The 23963-nt window shown below is 38.6% G+C and overlaps 1 protein-coding gene across 5 annotated transcripts in view; it reads right to left on the reverse strand.

The window, feature by feature from the left end:
- Positions 1-629: 629 nt before the first annotated feature.
- mei4 (meiosis-specific, MEI4 homolog (S. cerevisiae)) overlaps positions 630-23963 on the reverse strand; it is a 383891-nt gene continuing 360557 nt past the window's right edge. The window contains exons 7-9 of one of the 5 annotated variants that reach the window (XM_069932065.1): positions 14895-15033; positions 1873-2027; positions 630-771 (exon numbers count right to left, since the gene is read on the reverse strand). The gene's annotated coding sequence lies outside the window, so the exon portion shown is untranslated. Of the gene's footprint in view, positions 772-1872; positions 2028-2566; positions 3036-14894; positions 15034-23963 lie in introns of those variants that run through there. The other 4 variants (XM_069932064.1, XM_069932066.1, XM_069932067.1 and 1 more) reach the window with 4 other exon arrangements.

Raw genomic sequence — 23963 nt, forward strand, 5'->3', positions numbered from 1 at the left:
AGCAATTGTTGGTGCATCAATTGCATCATCCTTACCACCTTCTACCCTATTATCTGCACTCACACTTTGGTTCCATCCCCCAGCCAATCCAGTTTAAACGCTCCCCAACAGCGCTAGCAAACCTTCCCACCAGGATATTGGTTCCTCTCCAGTTCAGGTGCAGCCCATCCTTTTTGTACAGGTCAGACCTTCCCCAGAAGAAATCCCCATGATCCACAAATCTGAACCCCTGCATCAACTCTTGTTCTCTTCTTGGATGCTAACTGATCTGTTGAGTCCCTCCAGCCTCTCTGTTGGCTCCATATTCCAGCATTTGCAGTTTCTTGTTTCATCAGCTCAAGATCACCTGGTGAACTGAGGGTTTACCCCCACAGGTTAAAATGGTGGTGCTCAATGCAACCTCTCTTTTATATGCACAGGACATGCAGTTTTAAAGTGCTGAGTTCCAATAAGACCATGCCCTCTTTTAGAAGATCTGGCACACTTGAAACATGCTGACAAAACATAAATTAACATCAATTTGCAATGCAAACACAGTTTGTAACTTGTACACAATGGGTATAAGTTTTACATGCACAATGATGGTTGATCATTATGAAAATATTTTACAGAATGCAGTAAATACATACCCAAGGAGTCCTGAAGTAGATGAGTCAGCTTGCTGTTTCGATAAGGTATATGTGATCGCTGTTCTGCCAGTGCTCCAAGCACATCAGACACTGTTGCTAAACGAGGTCTCTCTCAGAGCTACACCAGATACTCCTGACATTCCTTTCAGAAACCAAAAAAACACAGATTAAACACTCTAACATAGGAGGTTGCAGATGCTGGAATCTGAAGTGCAACACAATCTGCTTGGGGGACTCAGATGGTCAAGCGGCATCAGGGAAATAAAAAGAATGGTTAATGTTTGATCTGAAAGACTATCACGACTGAGGAAATGTAGAACAGAGAACAGTGGTTGGGGTGAGACAGGGGATTAGTGAACCAGGAAGAGATGAAATATGCCAGATTGAGGCAGTGGATTGGCATATACCAGGCAGAAGGGGAAAGAGGCAAGAAAAGCAGGTCAGGTGGAGGAAAGTTATCCATAATAAGTGGAGTAGGTGATTAGAAAACAAAGATCCTCACGGATCAAACACTCCTGATTGAGATTATAATGGAATTAAGCAAATACTAAAGAAGATGGTATATTTAAAATCATGGTTCATGTACTTTGCCATTTAGTTTATTTTATTCAAAATGAACACAAATATTTCTTGGGTCTCCTAATTTTGCTTTCCTTTCTTACATGTTCATTTGCATTACACGTTCACCAAGTGCAAAACAATATTTCTGGGATAGCATCAACATCAAGAGCAGTGACTTTTGCTGACTAACTTGCTCTTTAGCCCAGGTTACAGATTACAGGCCTACTGTGGCACTACTGGGAAGATGATGGCTTTTCAAATTGCTCATAACATGGGAATTGACAGAATGCCAAGAGAATAAAAACAACCATTTGAAACCTATGGTTTCAATAGTTTCCAAGCTTCCTGCTAACAAGTTAATCTTGTTGAAGACCTTGTCATATTCTGTATGTGAATAGGGTGAATATATTTATTGTAGTCCTGAGGAGGGATTTAACACTTCTTCCCTATGCATTCACTGCCAGCAAGATCCACCAATTGCAGCTTGCTTTGTGCTTAGCAGCCGTAAATTGGGAAGACAGTGCTGAATTGTGATCCGTGTTAGGGGAAGGCAGCTGCTTGCTGGTCTCAGATTGTAATGATGTGCTTTGCACCAATATATCTAGAAAAATAAAATTAAACAAAACTGAAAAATAATATACAAACTCCTTTCTGGAAACATTTTCTCTTCAAGCTTTCTTACCAGGTCTAGTGTCAGGAGTGGGTTCTGTGGTGACAGTAATTGTTATCACAAGATGGGATCGAGAAGAATGTGCATGAATTAGTGTTGGATGATTGGCTCTATGTCATAAACCATGGGAGATAATATTCAGAATGTCTATAGGATTCTCGATATGTCTGTAATACAGTAAACAGTAATGTTACAAACCAATAAAGCAAGAAATATTGTCAGTCATGAATTACAAAAAGCAGGGATTTAATATCAAACAACTCAACCTCTATTTGATATCAGTAGTCCTTGAAAACTATTTTGAAGGATAATTATGAAGGTGGGTCTTCTGGAATCAAAATGACAGAATCTAAGATAGAAGTTAAACAAGAAAGTTTGCAGATGTTGGGATTGAGTGCAATGCAGAAATGTGCTGAAGAAACATAGCATGTCACACAGTATCCATAAGAAGGGTAAACACCTCTCCTCCCTCCCACCACCTATTTCCTCCAGCTTCCTACTCCTACCCTACCTTCTCCCATAGGTGAGCTATCCTCTCCCTCTATTATTTCTCAGCTTTTTCTCTTCTATCCTCCCATCTGCATCCACCAGTGACTGCTACCTGTTAACCTGTGCCCCTATCCCCTCCTTTTTATTCAGGCGCCTGCTTTATTTTGCTTATACCTTGTTGAAGTGCCAGTTAATGAAGAAATCGAAGCCTGTGTAGTTAACCAGGAATCATGGCTTTTATTAGTAGAAACTCAGTAGTACAATAATGAATGATAATGGGTGCGAACACAGTTATAGCCAAGAGAGTCTTTAGTGGTAGAAATAATACATGTGCAATGTCAGTAGAGTAGACTAAGTACAGCGAAAGACTGACAGCATGACACAGATTCATCACATTCTCAATACAGTGGGGCCACCTGGGGGGTTGGGGTGGTGTGTCCAACTTCTCAGGATCACTCCGAGTGGGGGTTTGCAGAGTGGGTGAACCAGACAGGGCTAGATCTCTTAGGGGTACTATGTCCGTGCTCCCATCTGGAAATTTAACGTGGGCATAATTGGGATTAGTGTGCAGTAGTTGAATTGGCTGGACTAGGGGGTTCGTTTTGCGCGTCCGAGTGTGTCTCTTCAGCTGCACAGATCCAGGTTCAGATAGACAGGCTGGCCAGTCCATTACAGTTCCTGATTTCCTAGGAAAAGTAAACATACGTTCATGAGGTGTTTGATTTGTTGTTGTACATAATAGGGACCGAATAGAATGTAGCAAATAACCAATCAGACTTTTAAAATTCAATTTATTATCATAGTAATAAAAGTGGCATATTATATGAAATTTCTTTTTGCGTGCTGCAGGCAGACAGATTCACCACCAGCAGGAACTGCCCAAGTGCCTCTTAGTCAGAGAGAGAGAAGCAAAAGAGAATCACCCAGTATCCACAGATTCACCTCCAGCGCTTTCACAGTCCCTGCAGCCACACAGAGTCTGGTCAAAACCATTGGCAACCCAAACTCCAGATCCAAACCTCCGTCACGGTTAGGAACCTTTCATTGCCCTCGGCAACTCTTCACATCCAGGTTCTGATACCTGGTACCCCTCCAGCCAGTTTGAGTCAGTCTCCCACAGACCACAGTCTCCATGGGTTCCTCGCCTGCATGCCCTGGTCACTCAGTCGCAGAGCCCCTCACTGATCTGCTGCCATGGTCACTATCCTCACAGGACATCGTCTAAGCTTTTCCTTCTCAGACGGGGTGTGATCTTCCTGTCCTCTGGTGCCCTGCTCTAGTCCTCTGCTTCCTGCAGGAGTCTGCAGCTCCTCATGACTACTGCTGATTAATAGGCACCACCATCAGCTCAGATTGCAGGATTTCACTAAACCACCTTCGGCTCCTTCAAAGCCATTCAAAGCTCATGCAGAGCCAAAGGGAGTTGACTGGGCAGTTTATATTTTTTGTTGAAATGTTCACGGAGAGCTCAGAAAAGAGAGAAAACGGGAAAAGTAGTAGCAAGATGGAGACTCTGTTCTAAGGGGGAGAATGGCACCCGAATAGACGTATCAATAACAGATGATGCTAAAGGGATGGGTTCTTCTTCCTCGAGAGATTCCGCGGGCTGTTTTCACAGGATTTTGGTGTTTCCTGTTTTCATCAGTGTCAGGACAGGGACATTAACATAACAATTACAGCACGGAAACAGGCCATTAGGCCCTTCTAGTCCGCACCGAACCAAACACCCCTTTCTAGTCCCACCTCCCTGCACAATGCCCATAACCCTCCATCTTCTTCTCATCCATATACCTGTCCAACCTTTTCTTAAATAATACAAGACCGCGCAGCCCACCCTTCAAGCAACCAACAACTCCGCCATCTCCACCTTTGGCCACAAATGCATTCCCCTCCATTTTGGAGATATAGATGTCCTCTGGCATTTCACCTTCAGTTGATATCCCTTTCCTATTTAATCTTAGATCTATTCCATCCCTTATTTTTTTCCATACTTTTCTGTAATATTTGATACATCAATGAAATATATCTCTTCTTTGGTGCAATCACAGGAAAAGATTCAAATTTAGTCAATTTAGGTAAAATCATATTTCTACCAAATATTTGTTTTACTAGAGATCGAAGTTGATAATAAACAAATAAAGAATTCTCATTAATACCAAAATCTTCCCTCATTTGATTAAATGATAAAAATTGACCTTCTTTAAAACAATCCCCCAAGTTTTATACCTTTAGATTTCCAATGTAATAAACATTGATTATACATTGAAAAAGGAATAAGTTGTTTTTTATAGAACGGTGTTAAAGTCAATAATTTACCATGAGAGTCTATCATTCCATTTTTCCTCATCCATAACTTCATTAAATGTTTTAGTATAGGCACATTATATTGTTGTAATAAATTTAAATCCCACCGAAACAAAATTGATGTATTTCAAATTCAGAAATATTCACCATCTCAATTTTAGCCCAACTAGGGGGCCATTCCAAATCCATTAATAAACTAATAAATTTAAATTGAGCTGCCTCATAAAATGTGGTAAGCGTAATCCCCCTAATGCATATTTCCAGGATAACTTATTCAAAGTTACTCTCGGAAATTTACCCTTCCATAAAAATTCCCTAACCATTTTATTTAACTCTCGAAAAAAATTCTTATTAAGTAAACACGGAATTGGCTGAAACAAATATTGTATACGTGGAAAGATATTCATTTTGATTGTATTTATTCTTCCAATTAAATTTATAGGAAGATCCTTCCACTTAATCAAATCAGCTTTGATATTTTTCATTCATGGTACAGAATTTATATAAAGATTGATAATCAACATCCACATTTATACCCAAATATTTAATTCGATCAGTCCACTTCAAATTAATAATATTCTTATAAACTGAATAATCTCCTTCACCTATCGTAAAATTTCACTTTTTTCCCAATTAACTTTATATCCAGACAAAGATCCATATTGTGTTAAACATTCCTTCAAGTGTAAAAGTGACTGAGCTGGGTTTGTTAAATACATCAGTACATCATCAGCAAATAGATTAATTTTATACTCCTCATCTAAAACTCTCATACCTTGTATCTGTGTATTTTGTCGTATCAACTGTGCTAAAGGTTCAATTACTAATGAAAACAAAGCTGGAGACAAAGGACAACCTTGTCGAGTTGAACGAGTTAATTTAAAAGGTTCCGAGATCTGACCATTTGTCAATACCCTGACTATTGGTTTGTATGTGTTTTTTTTTAAAAGGGGAAAGATCACTATTATTTAAATAATCAAAAAGTTTTTATTGTTAAACAATATTTGTTTGAAAAATTAATATGGATAGAATTTTAAAATTTATTAGTCTTAATATTAATGGGATAAATGGGTCAGTGAAGAAGAGATGAGTCTTGGCACACCTAAAAAAAATTAAAGGCAGATATAGTCTTTCTACAAGAAACACATTTTACCAAATTGGAACATGCTAAATTAAAAAGTGGATGGGTGGGACAATTAATATCGTCTTCATTTGGCTCAAGAGCAAGAGAAATAGCAATTCTAATTAATAAAAATATACCAATTATAATAGAAGACACTGACCAAACCGGAAGATTTGTAATGGCTCATTGTAAAATTTACACAGAATCATTGATGTTTATGAACATCTATGCACCAAAATATGACAATGAAGCCTTCATGAAAGAAAGCTTTTTTAAAATGGCAGGAAGAAGACAAAATGTACTGGTTGGAGTGTTTAATGTCTGCCCAGTCAAAAAAGTAGAGTGGTAAAAATAGAACATTTGGCGAGACTTTTATCAGATCATTTGCCATTAATTTTAGCTATGGTAATAATGAAAAAACAAGAAAATGTATACAGATGGCATCCCAATGCCACACTGTTAAAAAGGAAGGACTTTTGTGAGTTTATTAAGAGACAGAACTATTCTGTGAAGCTAACCTTTCTTCGACTGATAATAGCTATTTAATATGGGATACAATTAAAGCTTATCTAAGAGGCCAAATTATTTCCTATACAAAAAACTTTTAAAAATATTTTAGTCAATATTCCATACATTCAGCAACTAATATACAGATCTCAAAAAAGAACAAATTGATTATACATGTTGGTTTTCAACCGATCCCAAACCCCACCCAACCACCCATCCCCCCCAAAAAAAGAGAAAGAAACACAAATTGAAAAATAAAAATATGTATAAAAAGATAGAAAAATAAAGTAACAAGGAATCTTGGATTGCAGGGAGAGATGTCATGAAGTGCAACTCATCAGTTCTAACAAACATATAGAGGAGGATTCTGCAGGACCAGAGGGCTAAAAGGGATATCATTATAAATTTAATCCAATTACATGAGTATACTGTAGCCAAATTTGTAAAAAACATCGAATATTTATTTCTTAGAATATAAGTAATTTTTTACAAAGGGATACAACTTTGAATTTCAGCATGCCACCGTGGCGATGTTAAAGATGTATCAGATTTCCAAGTAAGTGCAATACATTTTCTCACAACTGCTCATTCAAATTTAACAAATTTCAATTGATAAATTGATAATTTCAATTTAGGAGTTGTACATTCAGTATTTCCTAATAAAAACAGATAAGGATTTAATGGAACAAACAGTTCCTGCAACTTTTTGTAGAAAATTACTTATAGACACCCATAGAGGTCTCGCATTTGGACAAGACCATGTTGAATGTATGAAAGATCCTACATTCTCACTATGTCTAAAACATTGATCTGATAAATATGATTTCAATCTATTCAACTTCTGTGGTGTAAGATATAATTGATGTAAAAAAAATGTATTGAACTAATCTGTATCTCACATTAAAGGTATTAGTTATAGAATCTCCACATAAATTTTCCTAGGTTTGTTGATCTATCATAACATTCAAATCTGTTTCCCATCTCTGCCTAGATCTATACAATCCTAATTTATGAGTTTCTACTTGTAATAACAAATATATCAAAGAAATAATTTTTTTGACATTCCCACACCTAATAAGTTCTACCTCAGTACTTTTAGATAAAGACATTGCTGGTCCTAATTGATCTCTCAAATATGCCCCTAGTTGAATATAACAAAAAGAGTATTACATGGTATATAATATTTGTTCCTCAATTGTTCAAATGACATTAATTGTCCTCTCTCATAGCAGTCTTCCACATTAACAATTCCTTTACGATATCATGTATTTAAGAACTGATTATCTCTTGAAAAGACAAAAAAGAGGATTAATCAATGACATTTTAGGTGATAAAGACCCTCCACCAATATCTTGATATAATTTTATTCCAAACGTTGAGTAAATGCTTCAATAGTGGTGTGTCTTTATCAGCAACCAACAATTTTGATTCCCACTTATATATATTTAAATTCTTCTAATTTATTTTTTCCAATTTTGTTCAGTTCTATGTTAACCCATGCCAGTTTTACATTTTCAAATAAAGAAGAAAAGAATCTCATCTGACAATAATTCTTAAAATTAGGGAGCTTTAGTCCTCCTAACTCTATGTTAATTTCTCTATATAAACTCTTGCCACTTTACCTTTCTAAAGAAATTTCCTTATTTGTTTATTTAATCCTTGAAATTTTTTTTGAGGTATTAATATTGGTAACATCTGAAAAATACTGTAGCGGAGTTGCTACTGCCACAGCCAGATTATACCTCATGGTTACAGCTCCTGGTCTGTCGCTCGAAACTTGCAGAGGAAAGAAGACATGCACACTGGTAGAGGGTATTCAACACTGAGTTTATTCAAGGGTAGCTCTGCCTTTTATAGTGAGCTTGGCCACATCACTACCAGGGAGTGGCTTGAGTGGGTCGGGCACCCATTGGTTAGTTCCAGCATCCGGGCCCTAATTGGTCCCCCTGTGATCCACCACCAGTGGTTGGTCAGTTTCACTATTCCACCAGTAGCCTATAGAGACAGGCGTCTCAGCCCATGTGAGGTCTTGCCATTCACTGCATTCGACTTCCGTTTCTGGTGTTGGCCTGAGGCATGGACCATGGGCTGCTACAATACATTCATCTTAATACAATTCACCCTTCCAACTAAAGTTATGGGTAAATGTATCCATTTTTAAAAATCTTCCTCAATCTCTTTAAGTAAAGATAAATAATTCAATTTATAGAAATTTGTAATCTGGCTCCAATGCCAATATTACCTCTGCACTAATAACAAAGATTTGTGAATTTTTTGAAAGTTGTATCGCCTGCAAGGTGCTCATTTGCATACATATTTGTGGAGTTCATCTAGAACATGAATTGCATATTGCATGCATTTGCAATGAGTTATTTGTCCTCAGAAAGAGTACCAATTAAACAGGCTTTCATTCAGAGCCGGCATGCAATGAATGTTGTCTCCCATAATCTTGAGGGAGATCCGATGCATTTATCTTGGTTAATGTCTCAATGCTTGCAGCAAAATGATGAGCAATTCATTGACAGTGCACCAATGGGAGCGCAAGGCACATTGGCATGCTTTCATTAAATCATGGAAAAATTACGAAATGAGTCATTTACCCATACTGCCTGCAAAGGCTCTCTATAAGAGTCATCTTATGTTCCAATTTCCACACTCCAGAGCAATTTGTTTTCATTTAAGTGCATACACAGCTCCTTTCTGAACATGAAAATGGAATCTGCCTCACTAATTCCCCATTCCAGGTTCTACTCATTTGCTACACATGCTTTTTTCCAATGCCCTTTTTCAGTTTTTTGCTTCTCACCTTCATTCTTTAGATCCCAATATGGAAAGTTTCCTTCATCATTTTAAATACCAATACATACCCCTTCTCAATCTCCTCTGTTCCAAGAAGCAGTCTTGCCTCTCGAGTCTATCCACATAACTAGAGCCCCTCATACTTGGATTATTTTAGAACATCTTTTCTCCACCCTCTCAAAAGCTTTCACACCTTTTCAATAAGGTTGCAAAAGAACAGAGTCCAACAAATGTTTATCATGGAACATGGTACTTGCTACTTTGGTTTAGTTAGCACAGAATTCCATTTTCCTTTTTAACAATTTTTTCATCCTGCCTGCCATTTCCAACATCCATGCCTCTCAAATTGTACTGTCTGGTTTCTTTCACTTCTCATTCTTCATACCCAAATCTATTTTTCTGTATTAAATTTGTAGTGATATGTAATTACACCACTAGGTCACCAGGGGTCATCCCGGTGACCTTGTATATAAAGCAGTCCAGATCTACAGTCTAGCCTTCCAGGTTCATCTTGCAGAGAGACAAGACCTCTTAGTGTACATATTAGTTTATTAAAGCTGTCTTATACTTACACTGCTGGTGTGGTTATTGTCAGTACAATTTAATAAACTAATATGATAGCTACAACAGGATGGAAGCTGCTTCTGCTCCAATGTGCATTCCTGACCACCTGGAGACTCTTCCTGAGGAATGGAATCTGAGGACAACTAGCATGCACGTGCATCCAAGGACAGAGACAGCGAGGGAAGACCACAGAAGACCAAGAGCCCTGTCTGCCTGTGGGTTCACCGGTGCAGGTGCCGCCAACCCTAAACCCCTGTCCGATCAGAAAGGGGTCACTACAAGTGCGGGTGGAAGGATCTCCACAAGTCATGCTCCCGATCGCCACATATGTGCAGAAAGCATTACAATAGTGCACAATGGGCCTCACCCCCACTGACTTTAATATTTCCTTTAATCAATCAACTGTGTTTTAAGTTTCCTTATTCCAGTACCATTTTTGATCTTTCTTGAGTAAGCGGTTTAGGGGGCTGCATAGTGTAGACATATTAGAGCTATGTTTCCAATAGTAATTTATCAGCCCTAGAAAGGACCCTAATTCCAACTTGTGGGTTGGATATGGAGCTTTGCGAACGGCTTCTGTGGCCACCGGATCCATTCGTACCCCCTCTTTGTTGACTGTAAATCCCAAGTATGTAATTGAAGCCACACTTATCCTGTTGTAATCATACGTTGGCCTGGTGTAGTCTGCTTCAGACCTTTTCAAGGTTTTGTAAGTGTTCCTTGTCATTTCGGCCTGTGATGATGATATTATCAAGGAAACATCCCACTGCTATTCCGTGTAGTAATTTATCCATTGGAGCTTGAAAAAAAATACCCGATGCTGCTGAAATTCTGTAGGTGAACAGTCCCAGGTGGGTTTTGATTGTCACATATTTTCTTGATTCTTTATCCAACTCTATTTGTTGGTATGCCTGTGGCAAATCTAATTTTGTGAACTTTTGCCCTCCAGACAGACAACAAACCATTGAGTCTAATATTGGGATTAAAAAAAGGAATACCGATGGTGGCGGTAGCCTGAATTCAAAGGTGGGCAATGCTATTGGCAGCATACTATTTTGATTTAAAACACAAACCAGTGCTATAGAATAACCACACAGATGGCCTCTCACGGTTACCACTCCCAGATATGGAGCAGAATGAAAGAATCATATTTGGACATCAGAATCTACAGAAACAAATCAAAGTCAACTGAATCAACTTCTGATAATGGAATGGGGATCAGTAAGGAAACCCAGAAATATATAATTCTGTGCAGAGTATTCTATTTCACAAACAATGGCTGGCCAGAAGATCAGGAAATGTTGGAGGAAATGAAACCCTATTACACCAGATGTAGCAAACTGTCCATCAAAGAAAGATGCCTGTTATGGGGAACCTGGACTGTCATTTCCAAGAAGTGGCAGCAAGTTGTTCTGGCTGAACTACACAATAACCACCTCGAGATATTGCATATGAAAGCACTAGCCAGAATGCACGTCTCGTGGCCTTCCATAGGGGAAGATATCGAGCACACAGTCAAAAGGTGCAGTATATGCCAGGAGGCACAACCCAAAGCACTTCAGGCAGAAGCAAATGCATGGAAATGACATCACAACTGTGGCATTAGGTCCAAACAAACTTTGTGGGGCCATTCATGGTAAAGAACTTCCTGATCGTAGTCAACGCGCCGATTGTAATCTGCATGACCAAACGACTATGGGTTAGGCATTGAAAAACTCAAAGTTTTTCCATCATATGGATTACCCATTGAACTCTTCTTCAACAGTGGCCCGCAATTGGTTTTAGCAGAATTTAAAGATTTCATGCGCAACAATAACATTCGCCTCATACTGTCTGCACCAGACCATCCCAGCACAAACGGAGAAGCAGAACGTTTCATACAAACTTTCAAGAAAGCCATGAAAATGGGACAAAATTCGGACTCGTCGTTGTCCCTCAGAAGCCATACATTCAACATTTTAGACCCGAACCCTTCATCAAGTTATGAATAAAAAGCAGGCAGATGTCTGAATAAAAGATAGAGGAGGAAAGAAGGGACAGGGTGAAGTTGCACTGGCAGTGTCAGTGTGGTGGGGGGGGGTGGTGAATTCATGGGCATTGCCCCTCCTAAGCAATGTATTGTGGCACCCCCTCCCCCCACTCACGCACCCATCCACAGGCCAAGCCTTTGGTGCAAAGCTTTTTAAATTAAATTATATTTATCATATTAAAACTAACTTTTTCACTAAATGAAATCAAATAAAATAAAAACAAAAATAAGAAAAGAAAATTACATACGCTCATGACGTCAGAAAGGAAGCCATGTTGTAATGCGTGGAATGTGCATGCACACGTTACATCATAATGGAAGTTGCGTAGGAAAAGTAACAATGATGATTGGGTAATCTTTAACAACAGATTCTCATGTCATTAGCATTAACCCAACCAGAAACCCAACCAAATTGACAGAACTAATAACTTAGGACTGCTGAATAAAATGATACTACCTACAACAAAATTCCAAATTCTCTAAACATTAATCTTAAGCAAGCATATCGACATGGAGTTACTTAACACTAACTGTAAACCTGAGCACCTTTCTTAAGTAAGGACATGAGTACTTTGTCTACATTTGAATTTCAATTCAAATTCAGAACCTTTCAGCTAAAAAGTTTTTTTTTCAAAACACTATCTCTGTTGCCACTGAGTGATTCAGTGATTCATCGTCTTTGCAGAAGCGTATCCTACTGCACCTATATTTTTCTCCTTTAAAACTATTTGAGTTGAAATAAACAGAATATAGTGACTGACAAAACTGAACGCGTTTTTTAAGCCAGTGGAATACATTTGCTGCCTTCAATTTGTAGGAACTATTCTAGAATAAACAGTACATTGGAATGTGACAACCATATTATCCATCAACTCCATGAACACTTATTTCAAAATCCTGGGAGGCAGATCATCAGTTCCTCAGATTCATTCATTGGTTTTCATCCCTTTTTCCAGGACCCAAAGCTGTAGATCTTTAAGCTGCAGGTTCAAGTGCATAAACTCCCAGCACTAGTATCGCTAAGGGTTGTGGGTTATACCATCAGTTGGGGTGTCACCAAAAGGAGTCATGTGGTTTTCAAAACCACACACTTTTCTGAAATGCTGGAGGGAGGAGGAAGTGTGACGGCGTCGATGTTCGGAGGAGGTTCATGGCAGGTAGGCACCAACCCCCATCACTGTGCGAGTTTTCGAGCATCAGTTTGTGCCCCCCCATGGCTACCCTAATGACCCCCTGCTGAGACTTGTTCTGGCACTGACCTGTGCACTGGCCAACAGGCAAAAGGTCTTCAATAGATATGGATGTGAGGGCAGAAGAGAATAAGGTTGAGAAGTGATGGGGGAGTTCTCCAAGTATAGAGGGAAGGGGGTGGGGAGCTGAAGGAAAGAAGACAGAGGGATAGGGAAAGAGAGAGAGATGGGAGTGGGCCTGAGTCAATATTAATTAAGGCCATCCAATTAGAGAGTGCTCAGATGGAACACAAGGTGTTGTTTCTCTAATTTGCAGGTAGCCTCGATGTAGTAGTGCATGAGGCCAAGGACAGACATGTCGGTATGGGAATTAAAGTGCTTGGCCACGAGGAGGTACCCTTTATTTCAATGGTCAGAGTGAAGGGGATCAACAAAGTGATCTCCTAGTTTGAGTCCAGTTTCTCCAATGCAGAGAAGGTCACAACAGGAGCACTGATGCAGTAATGAGCCCTGCAGATTCACTAGTGAAGTGTGGCCTTCATCTTGACAAAGGGCTCAAGCCCAAAATATCGGTGATATCACTTTGCTTCCTATAGACCACACATGTCAAACTCTGGCCCGTGGGCCAAATTTGGCACGCGATATAATTATATTTGGCCCGCAAGATCATTTCAAAAATGTATTAGAGGTGGCCCGCCCTGCAGCGAGAGCCGATGCTGTTTTTTGGTAATGTCACCCCCACCATCCTCCCCCTTCATTGCACATCCTTCCCCATTGTAACACGAGAAATTGTAACACGAGAAGTCTGTCGATGTCATCAGTCGGCAAGCCAGTTGGAAGGCTCCCCGCACAACCAGTCACTTCTCCCACCTGTCGAGTGGTGCGGCGGATTGGCGAGCGCCTGTGATTTCCAGTCGACGTGACGGGCATGGCAGGCTGCGCACGGCCCCCGGGCAGCGCGAGCCCTGCGCAACTGGCACCGGACGGCCCTTCCACAGTGCGAGCACACTTCTCCCGGTCGCCACGGCCTTCAGCGCTTGCACCCGCGCGGACACCATGGATGGCTGGTTCGGCCCTGCACGTGAAGAGAGATGGTGGCTGTCCGCAAAGGCTGATCGGCAGCGCGCTGGGCCTGAGTGGGTGGGTAAGCAGGGGTGGGCAGAGGGTGCAGGTGAGGAGTAATGGGCAGGGGAAGTTATGGTGGTGCGAGGGGCAGTTAGAGGGAGGGATGAGTAGAAGGAGGGGTGGATAGGGAAGAGGTAAAAGGGGGGGGCAGGGCGAGTAGGGGAGGGGTGATTAGAGGGTGAGAGATGGGAGAGGGAGGAACAGGTTGAGGGGAGAGGCAGTAGAGGGGCGTGAATAGGATGGGGTGGGTAGAGGCAGAGCGAGTGGAGTGAGGGGTGAGTAGAAGTTGGGTAAAGGACTGGTCAGGTAGAGGGATGGTGGGTCGAGGGTGAATAGAGGCCTAGAGCCTGAGGACTGAGCAAGAAATGCTGAGTCCTGATGCAGGCCAAAATGGACACAGCCTGTGAATGCTGACGACATCTCCACAGGGACCAAATATGTTTCCCTCAGGTCAAGCAAAGAGTGAACTTGAGCTACCTACTCCTGACCTGTAACATTATCCTCCTAAAGTTATATCCTAAAGTTTAACATTACATATGTTGAAAAAAGAGAAAACATGCAGATGTTGTTGAAAATTTTCAATAAATATTTAGTTCGGCCCTCGACTTAGACCAAATTTTTAATTTTGGCCCTCCGTGAATTTGAGTTTGACACCCCTGCTATAGACTCTACGTGACCTGCTAAGTTTCTCCATCACTTTTGTGTTACTGTACTACAATTAGAGTCTGCAGACTTTCCAGTTTAACTGCTAAAGATTATGGATGTTCTGTATCATGTAATGTAGCAAAAAAAGGTAGGAAACCACATCCAACTTCACATACTAAAACCTGTCAAGCTTGACAAATTGAAACATATTTTTGAGGAATAAACCTTCTCAAATTATTCTTCATCGAATGATGCTTACGATTGACATCAATATTGTCTGTATGTTGCTTCTCAGTGAAGGATAGCAGTTCCTTCAAAGCTGTTTTGTACTTGTCCTGAAACATCTCAGACAAATCTTTAGCTAGTGACTTCAGGGACTTTAGCTCTTGCTTCAAGGCCTGTTTAAAAATTGATAAAACATCATCAGGAATCAGAATTTTAAAAAAAATATTGCTACTATAAGGCACATGGTAAGAGATTTACATGCTTTTTTTCCTGAAATTGTTAAATATTATGAATTTTTATTAACCATACTTGTAAAAAAAATCAAAATGATAAAATGTAAAAGAAAGATTTTTTAAAATACTCCTTGTAAATAACTCCTGATAAAAGTTCAGTTATATAAAAGGTAGTTGCTATTTACAAAGGGCCTATGGTACAAATCCAACAATCAGAAACATTTAATCGGTGAGTGTACACATAGGAAACATGGAGAAAGGAATTGTCAGACATATTTCATATTTCTCTTTCATTCTTTGAAATGAAATAAAATCTCTGGCTTCATAACAATCTTCTACTGATATAATACCTTTCTGATCCCACAACTTCAAAAGTTGATTATTAAGTGTAAAAGGAAAAAGCTTATTTTGAAACAAAGGAGTTTTACCCAAAAATTTACCTTACCTATAATTTCATTTTTTCATTCCATAATTCCATTGAATGTTTCAACACAGACAAATTATAATTACTTAATAACTGAGAATTCCATCTATAAATAAACTGATCCATCTTCTTCTCACCAATCAGAGATAATTCAATATTAGCCTATATCAAAAGTTTATCCACTTCAAATTGAAGGTTGACATCACTTTTTTGCAAGAGACACATTTCACTTAAAAGGAACATCAGAAATTAAAAAGAGATTGGGTTGGGCAAGTTATAATGTCTTCTTTTAATACAAAAGCAAGAAGAGTTACTATTTTGATTAACAAGTTATTTTTTTAATTGGAATAAGTTTTTGAGTCAGTTGGTAGGCTCTTGGTTGTTAATTTATAATTTTTTTTCTGAATGTTGGACCTTAATGAATATTTATGCTCCTCATATAGATGATGAGCAATTCAGCTTGGACTCCTTTTTTTAAATTTAAATCAGGCATATGACAAAATTGTGCTCGGGAGTGATTTTAATTGTTGTTCAGATCCATTATTAGATAAATTTCCAAAAATCAGTAATTAGAACCAAAATGGATAAACAGTTAATGGTGTTAATGAAATATATGAATTTGGTAGATATAGGAAAAAGTTAAATCCTAAGGAGAAAGATTTTTCATTTTATTCATTCCATCATGATTCTTATTCTAGAATAGTTTTATCAATTACAAGATTGAGTTTTGAAGGCTGAATATAAGAGTAGGATTTTGTCTGATCATTCTTTGTTATTAATTACATGTACAGATTCGGAGAGAACTGAGAATGGTTATCGTTGGAGATTTAATTCTTTATTGCTGAAAAATCCTGAATTTTGTAAATTTACAAGGGATCAAATACAGTTTTTTTTTAAAAATAAAATAAATATAGATTCAGTGGATTGTAAATTTGTTTTATGGGATGCCTTAAAAACTTACTTACGGGGACAAATTTAGTTATATTGCTAAAATTAAGAAACAACACATGGCTAAGGTTAGTAAATTGGAGAAGGAGATAGAAATTTTGGAAAAGGACTTGCAATGAAATTCCACGGAAGTTAAGAAAGCACACTTAGTTAATATGAAATTACGGTATAATTCGTACAAACATAAATTTGAGAAATTATTACAGAGAACTAAACAGCGATATTATGATTTGGGTGAGAAAGCCCATAAAGTCTTAGCTTGGAAGTCAAAAATGGAGCAAGCTTCTAGAACAATAAATGCTATTAGACATGATTCAATGATTACATATAAACCTCAGGAAATTAATGATGAGTTTCATAAATTTTATGAAAAATTGTATACTTCTGAAGTGTTGAAAAATTAAGCTAAAATTGATAAATTTTAAAATCTGATTTAGCTTTACCTTTTTTGAAGGATAAGGATATCAAGGATCTAGATGCTTCCTTTATTGTTAAAGGAGTGATGGATGCACTTCAATCTATGCCTAATGGGAAGTCTCCAGGAGATAATGGTTTTACTTCTGAATTTTATAAAGAATTCCAGGAGTTATTAATTCCTTTATTGACAGATGTATTGAAACAGGCGACAGAGATTTGTTCTTTTCTGGATTCTTTATTTAAAGTAATTATTAGTTATTCTTAAGAAGGGTAGGGACCTTTTAATAGCAGGGTCTTACAAATCTATTTCTTTATTGAATCTAGATAATAAAATTGTTGCCAAGGTTCAAGCTAATAGATTAGCCAAATATTTACCAGACTTAATTCATGTAGGTCAAATAGGTTTTATTAAAAATCGATATTCAGACAATATTGTAAAGTTGATTTCTTTAATTAATGTTTCTCAGGAGCAATCTAAACAACCAATTGTAATTGCTCTCATTGCAGAGAAGGCTTTTAAAAGAGTGGAATGGAGTTTTTTTATTTAAAGTTCTGGAGAAATTTAATTTTGTGCCTTTTGTGGTTGGATTAAGGCTTTATATAGAAGACCTACTGCTAGAGTTCTGACAAATGGACAGGTAGCTTCACCTTTTATGTTAACCAGATCTACTAGCCAAGGATGCCCTTTGTCACCAGCTCTATTTGCATTGGTTATTGAATCTTTGGCTCAGGTGATTAGACAAGATAGTAGTATTAAAGGTATTAAGGTGAAAGCTGATGAATATAAATTTGTTTGCAGATGGCGTTTTGATATATTTAACATAACCTTTGAAATCTTTGGGGAGTCTGCATGATAGATTGGAGCAGTATGGTGAAGTATCGGGTTATAAAATTAACTGGGAAAAGTGTGAAATTATGCCTTTAGTTGAAATGGATTATTGGCTGTGCAGGCATATTGTCAAATTTAAGTGGTCAGATCGGATTAAGAACTTAGGTGTTAAGATAGATAAAAATTATAATCATTTATATGAAGTGAATTATCTACCTTAACTGTCTAAAATTAAATATGATTTAAATCAGTGGAAAGATTTACCTAATAACATTAATAGGATGTGTTAATTGTATTAAAATGAATATCTTTCCTCAAATTCAATATCTTTTTCAACTTTGTTGAGAAAGTTTTTGAGAAAAGACAAAATGGTAAGGGTGTCATTACAGAAATTAACTTGGAAGTATGCATTAGGAGGTGTGCAACTTCCTAATTTTCAGAATTATAATGAATCAGCACAGTTGAAATGTATAATTTTCTTTTTTTTACATATATAATCCTTTCTCTTTTTTCTTCCTTGGTGTTATTTGCAATTAATGTAATTTGTGGATGCTAGATGATGAGAACATTAATTTTTGTATTTTATTTTGAAAAATAGATATAAAAAAGAAAGATAAAAAGACCCCCCCATTAATCTTCCTTCCTCCCTCTCCCCTCTAACCACCTACAACAAAAAAGAGAAAGAAAGAAAATATATACAACAGCATCCAATATTGTAAAACGTGTAGTATATATTCATACCCACACTTTGTAAATATGGGCTCCATATTTTGCAAAATATATATTTATCTCTTAAATTATGTTATTTTTTTCATGTGGTATGCAACTCTGAACTTCTGCATGCCATCTTCTCATTCCCAAATTTATATCTGACTTACAAGTTATTGCAACACATTTTCTAAATATTGCCAGAGCAATTTTTACAAATTTCACTTGGAACGCATTCCATTTTAATTTGGGTTTAAGCCCCTTAATATTGTCCTGTGGCAATGCACAAATCTGCCGCAACAAACCTGCCCCGCTTGTTATGTGCAGTCAGCAGGGCAGCTGCAGCAGAGATAGCGACGCGTTCCCATTTCTTCTACTCCACAATGGAAATTGGCATGCGTGCTTGCGTCAGCATGATGCAGCGGCAAGGTATACGTGTAATCCGACTGCACAGCTGAAAAGCAAGCGCATGAAGTTTAAATAAATATTCCTGCTGTGACCTCAGAGCTCACAGTCTGTCTCCAGTATTTTCACTCGCTTGCATCTAGCACGCTACATGTGGTGACCCCGACAAGTGTTCATGTTCTGAAGACTTACTACATGGATCCCGGAGCAGTCAGCACCATAGCACTCAAGCTACCTACGTTTTGGACCAACCAGCACCACACCTGGCTTGGAGGCCCAGTTCCAAATTAAGCAAATCTCCTCAGACTCCATCAGGTATTCCAATGTCATCAGTTCCCTTGACCAAGAGACCACTGCCCACATAGATGACCTCATCCAAGTGCTGCCAGAGGAGGGTAAATACCTAACCTTAAAAAAACCTCCTCAAAACCACCTTCGGTCTCTCAAGTCATGATAGGGCAGCCAGGCTCTTGCACCTCAACTGTTTAGGGGACCGCATGCCTTCTGCCTTGATGGATGAGATGCTCACACTGGTGAAAGGACATCAGCCCTGCTTTGTGTTCGAACAGGCCTTCCTGGAGCAAATCCCCAAGGACATTTGCCTCCTGCTCGTGGACGCCGATTTCAGCAACTCTAGGAAGTTGGCTGCTGGGGTCGACGTCCTCTACCGCACGAAAATGTGAAAAACCAGATGCACTTCACTGACTAAACTGCCATAGCAACCACCCCACAAACCAATCCCGCCAGCAGATAAGTGCCCCTCTCGTCAGACTCAGAACCCTACAGAACAGCATCTGTGCTTCTATCACCAGCGCTGGATAGCAGAGGCTCAAAAATGCCAACAATCCTGCTTGTTAGTGGCTGCAACAGCTGGACAAAAGAACAGCCTATTCCATGTGTGGGACAGCATCTCAGGCCACAGGTTCCTCATCAACACAGGAGCCAAGATCAGCATCATTCCACCAACTCCCCTTGAGACGTGCACAAGACCGCGCAGCCCACCCTTCAAGCAACCAACAACTCCGCCATCTCCACCTTTGGCCACAAATGCATTCCCCTCCATTTTGGAGATATAGATGTCCTCTGGCATTTCACCTTAGCTGCAGTCAACAAGCCCCTGCGGGAAGCACACTTTCTCCAGTGCACTCTCTCCTCGTTGACCTACAGGGTAGACACCTGGTCCATGCAGAAACATTTCAGACCGTCCCTGGGAAACTTCAAATGAGAAAGCCACTCACCTCACAACAGAGGAGATGGCTACAAACCACTACTCATGCCTCCTTGCCAAGTTTCCATTCATTCTGCATCCAGTTTTCAACCACTCAGCCGCCCCTGTTGAGTGCAGCTAAAAATTCTGTGTTTTAAAATGTTTGTGTGCAACCTGCTCTAACAATTCCTCTGTCACAATACCACTCCCAATTCAATGATCTGGTCGAGCGGTTCCATCGCCACCTTAAAGCTTCCTTGATGGCATGCCTCGATAGCTCCACCTGGGTAGACTTGCTGCCCTGGGTCCTCCTTGGGCATCTGCAAGGCCCCCAAAGTGGACACAAGAGCCTTCACTGCCGAACTTCTCTATGGTGAAACCCTCACAGTACTGGGTCAATTCTTACCCCTGTCCTCACAACAGCCCCAGGAGCACTGTGTGAACTTGCAGCGTCTCCGTCAGAAACTCAGCAGCCCTTCAACTTATGTAACCACAGATTAATGTCTTGTGATTTTGTGTTTGTGCGCAGGGGCGGACACAGAGCACCGCTCTAGCATCCCTCTGAGGGACCTTACAAATTGCTCCACCGCACCACCTCGACTTTCACTTTGCAGGTCAGTGACAGGGAAATTTTCATGGTGAACCACCTGAAGCCAGCACATCTAGACCTGTTGCAGCTGGTCCCTGTGCAGTGGCCACCGTGGAGTGGCAGGCCTCCCACAAGCCAGGTTGCCACCAGTGCATGGGAGGTTATGTGGCAAGACACAAATTTGCCGCGACAAACCAGCCCCACTTGTTACACACAGTTGGTGGGGCAGTGGCGGCAGAAATGATGACGTGTTCCCATCTCTTCTGCTTTACGATGAAAGTTGGCATGCGTGTTTGCATCAGCCTGACGCAAGTGACAAGGCATACATGTGGTCCAATTGTACAGCTGAAAAGCAAGTGCACAAAGTTTAAATAAACATTCCTGCTGCAACCTCAGAGCTCACAGTTTGTGTCTCCAGACTGTTCACCGCTCGCGTCCAGCACACAACAACCCAATATAAACAGCATTGGATCCTATGGGAATTTAAGTCCAATTAATTTTTCTAATAAATTTCCAATTTTCAACCAAAAAGATTTAATCTTAGGACACTGCCAAGTAGAATGCGAAAAAGTATACAATAATAACTCCACCTCGATCTCTACTGGTAATAACAAATCTTGACCAAAGTTTTCAAGCAAATAATTCATAACTTAATTAAAAAAACCTTGTATTTTCAGATACCTTAAACTTTCCTTTCATTCTGTCAAAGGTTATAAATTTCCCCACTTCAAAACAATCTTCAATTGTCTTAATACCCTAATATTTCCATATCTTTAAATTGATTTCCCATAGAAAATGGAATAAATCCATTTTGAAATAATGGTGTTCTTCTGGACATTAAACCTCGTCCTCCAGTCTCTTTATCAACCTTATTCCAAAGCTCAATTAAATGTTTCAATATTGAAGTTTCTCTATTCGCTATTAACAATTTGAAATTCCATTTGTAACTAAAGTTTTGTGGATCTTCTTCTATTTTACTAAGTTAACATAACATAACAATTACAGCACGGAAACAGGCCATTAGGCCCTTCTAGTCCGCACCGAACCAAACACCCCTTTCTAGTCCCACCTCCCTGCACAATGCCCATAACCCTCCATCTTCTTCTCATCCATATACCTGTCCAACCTTTTCTTAAATAATATAGACCGCGCAGCCCACCCTTCAAGCAACCAACAACTCCGCCATCTCCACCTTTGGCCACAAATGCATTCCCCTCCATTTTGGAGATATAGATGTCCTCTGGCATTTCACCTTCAGTTGATATCCCTTTCCTATTTAATCTTAGATCTATTCCATCCCTTATTTTTTTCCATACTTTTCTGTAATATTTGATACATCAATGAAATATATCTCTTCTTTGGTGCAATCACAGGAAAAGATTCAAATTTAGTCAATTTAGGTAAAATCATATTTCTACCAAATATTTGTTTTAATAGAGATCGAAGTTGATAATAAACAAATAAAGAATTCTCATTAATACCAAAATCTTCCCTCATTTGATTAAATGATAAAAATTGACCTTCTTTAAAACAATCCCCCAAGTTTTATACCTTTAGATTTCCAATGTAATAAACATTGATTATACATTGAAAAAGGAATAAGTTGTTTTTTATAGAACGGTGTTAAAGTCAATAATTTACCATGAGAGTCTATCATTCCATTTTTCCTCATCCATAACTTCATTAAATGTTTTAGTATAGGCACATTATATTGTTGTAATAAATTTAAATCCCACCGAAACAAAATTGATGTATTTCAAATTCAGAAATATTCGCCATCTCAATTTTAGCCCAACTAGGGGGCCATTCCAAATCCATTAATAAACTAATAAATTTAAATTGAGCTGCCTCATAAAATGTGGTAAGCGTAATCCCCCTAATGCATATTTCCAGGTTAACTTATTCAAAGTTACTCTCGGAAATTTACCCTTCCATAAAAATTCCCTAACCATTTTATTTAACTCTCGAAAAAAATTCTTATTAAGTAAACACGGAATTGGCTGAAACAAATATTGTATACGTGGAAAGATATTCATTTTGATTGTATTTATTCTTCCAATTAAATTTATAGGAAGATCCTTCCACTTAATCAAATCAGCTTTGATATTTTTCATTCATGGTACAGAATTTATATAAAGATTGATAATCAACATCCACATTTATACCCAAATATTTAATTCGATCAGTCCACTTCAAATTAATAATATTCTTATAAACTGAATAATCTCCTTCACCTATCGTAAAATTTCACTTTTTTCCCAATTAACTATATCCAGACAAAGATCCATATTGTGTTAAACATTCCTTTAGTGTAAAAGTGACTGAGCTGGGTTTGTTAAATACATCAGTACATCATCAGCAAATAGATTAATTTTATACTCCTCATCTAAAACTCTCATACCTTGTATCTGTGTATTTTGTCGTATCAACTGTGCTAAAGGTTCAATTACTAATGAAAACAAAGCTGGAGACAAAGGACAACCTTGTCGAGTTGAACGAGTTAATTTAAAAGGTTCCGAGATCTGACCATTTGTCAATACCCTGACTATTGGTTTATTATATAAAGCTTTAATCCAACCAATAAAAGAAGGACCAAACAAATTTCTCCACGACTTTAAATAAAAAGTTCCATTCAACTCTGTCAAAAGCCTTTTCTGCATCAAGAGATATCACCATCGGATGGTCAGGGGACTGTCGATGTTTATTAATCAAACTAATCACTCTAAGAATATTATCTGAAGCATACCTATTCTTTATAAAATCTGTTTGATCAACATGTATCAACTTAAGTAAAAATTTAGCCAATCAATTAGCTAATACTTTAGCTATTATTTTATACTCTACATTCAACAAAGAAATTGGTCTATATGAAGACACCTTTAACGGATCTCTATCCTTCTTTGGGATGACAGTAATTAAGGCACTAGGGTCTCAGTAATAGGAATCTGGGTGAACAAAGGCATGAGAAACTTTGAATGCAGTATTGAAAGTAAGAGCCAGAATTCGAAGGATTATCTATTATTTTGAACAGTTCATGAATGGACAACCACAAGAATTTGTAAGAAGTTGCTATCATATGGCCCTGAAAGAAGGATTCTAAATCTTTACTAAAGAAGCATTTTGGCCACAAGCATAAAATTGCAACAGTATATATGCAGAAGGCTCTTTCATGGTCGTCAATAAAACCAGATGACACAAAATTTGCACAAGCTTTCGCTATTTTTCTAATAGGTCACCAATGCCTGAAGAGGGCGCACAAAATCAGTGAACCGGTGCGGACTCGAAAGGCCAACATGGCCTGTTTCTGCTCCATAAATGGTTATATGGTTATGGTTATATGGCA

The sequence above is a fragment of the Narcine bancroftii genome, chromosome 4 (assembly GCF_036971445.1).
Source record: "Narcine bancroftii isolate sNarBan1 chromosome 4, sNarBan1.hap1, whole genome shotgun sequence".
NCBI lineage: Eukaryota > Metazoa > Chordata > Chondrichthyes > Torpediniformes > Narcinidae > Narcine > Narcine bancroftii.